The sequence below is a fragment of the Rattus norvegicus genome, chromosome 16, assembly GCF_021556685.1.
Source record: "Rattus norvegicus strain SHRSP/BbbUtx chromosome 16, alternate assembly SHRSP_T2T, whole genome shotgun sequence".
In the NCBI taxonomy this organism is placed as follows: Eukaryota; Metazoa; Chordata; class Mammalia; order Rodentia; family Muridae; genus Rattus; species Rattus norvegicus.
The window spans coordinates 24,616,367-24,618,312 of record NC_141549.1 but is presented as its reverse complement, the minus strand read 5'-3'; the positions used below and the strand labels follow the sequence as shown (position 1 = coordinate 24,618,312).

Genomic DNA, 1,946 nt, shown 5'->3' with positions numbered 1-1,946 from the left:
GGCTGAAGCCTAACTGATCATGATGGGTGATTATTTTGATGTGTTCTTGCATTCACTTTGCAAGATTTTTATTGAGTATTTTTACATCAATAATCATAAGGGTAAATGGTCTCAAGTTCTCTTTCTTTGTTGGATTTTTGTGTGGTTTAGTTATAACAGTAACTGTGGTTTCAAAGAAGGAATTTGGTAGTGCTCTGCCTATTTCTGTTTTGGGAACTAATCTGGACAGTATTGATATGAGGTCTTCTATGAAGGCCTGATAGAATTCTGCAGTAAATTCATGGATTCCTGGGTTCTCTTTGGTTGGGAGACTCTTAATAACTGCTTCTACTTCTTTAGGAATTATGGTGTTGTTTAGATGTTTATCTGTTTCTGATTTAACTTTAGTACCTTGTATTTGTCTAGAAAATTGTCTATTTCCTCCAGATTTTCCAGTTTTGTTGAATATATGCTTTTGTAGTGGGATCTTTTGATATTTTTAATTTCCTCAGATTTTTTTGTTATGTCTCCCTTTTCCCTTCTGATTTTGTTAATTTGGATACACTCTGGGTATTCTTGCTAAGGGTTTATCTATCTTGTTGATTTTGTCGAAGAACCAGCTCCTGCTTTTGTTGATTCTTTGTGTACTCCTTTTTTTAAAACTTGGATGATTTTAGCTCTTAGTTTTATTATTTCTTCCCTTCTATTCCTCTTGTGTGTATTTACTTCTTTTGGCTCTAGACTTTGTAGATGTGTTGTCAAGCTGCTGAGTATGCGCTCTCCTGTTTCTTTTGGCGGCACTCAGAGCTATGATTTTTCCTTTTAGTACTGCTCTCACTGTGTCCTAAATGTTTGGGTGTGTTGTATCTTCATTTTTATTAAATTCTAAGAAATCTTTTTTTAAACTGGCATTATTTATTTATTTTTTGGCTTGTGAAACTTCCTTTATTTGTTGATGTAGCAAACAAATTTCAACTCTGCTATGCAAATGACAGAAGAAATCTGCTCAGCAATTAACTTTAGAGTTCAATTTCATAAAGGCAACATGCTATATGTGAAAAAATTACTAACTGAACTACAGGTATTAAATACTGAAAAAAAATTAACAGTTTATTATAATTTATCTTATTTAACAATCTAAGAAGTTCACGGCCATCAGCAGTTCCAGTGCAATTTTAGGTGCAATTGGGAATTCAGGAATTTCAGTGGAGCTGTTAGTATAGCGGACCTTGTAGGTAAAATACATGCACACTTTCGATAGCACATGTGAAGGGATCTCTCTAAAGTTGACCTCATTGGTTTCATTCTCCGCAAACTGACCTGGACCACTCAACATGGCCTTTATTGTTCCTGATGTTAATGCATGTTCTCTTTTTACAATAAATTCATGACCATCAGAAGATATTAATTTCACATACATGGCATCAGGGCCTTCACAGCCACCATAGGTTTTCTCCTCTCCATCCATTATGTTCTTATAAAATTCTATTTGATCCCAGAGGAACTTACTAGTTTCCTGGTGAGGCCGAGAAGCAGTCATCTAGTAACTTGCATCCGAAGGAAGTGCTAAGAAATCTTTAATTTCTATCATTAATTCTTCCTTGACCAAGTTTTCATTGAGTAGTGTGTTGTTAAACTTCAATGTATCTGAGGGCATTCTGTCATTATTGTTTTTATTGAAGACCAGCCTTTGTCCATGGTGATCTGATAGGACAAATAGAATTATTTCTATCTTCCTGTATCTATTGATGCCTAATTTTTTGACAATTATATGGTCAATTTTCGAGGAGGTACTATGAGGTGCTGAGAAGAATGTAAATCCTTTTGTTTTATTATTTAATGTTCTATAAATATTTGTTAAATCCATTTAGTATATAACTTCTGTTAGTTTCTCTATGTCGCTGTTTAATTTCTGTTTCTCTTATCTGTCCATTGATGAGAATGTGGTGTTGAAAGTGGACAGATGT

At 34.1% G+C, this 1,946-nt stretch overlaps 1 pseudogene; it reads right to left on the bottom strand.

The window, feature by feature from the left end:
* Positions 1 to 1,108: 1,108 nt before the first annotated feature.
* Positions 1,109 to 1,496, bottom strand: LOC134482479 (elongin-C-like; annotated as a pseudogene).
* Between the last annotated feature and the right edge of the window lie 450 nt (positions 1,497 to 1,946).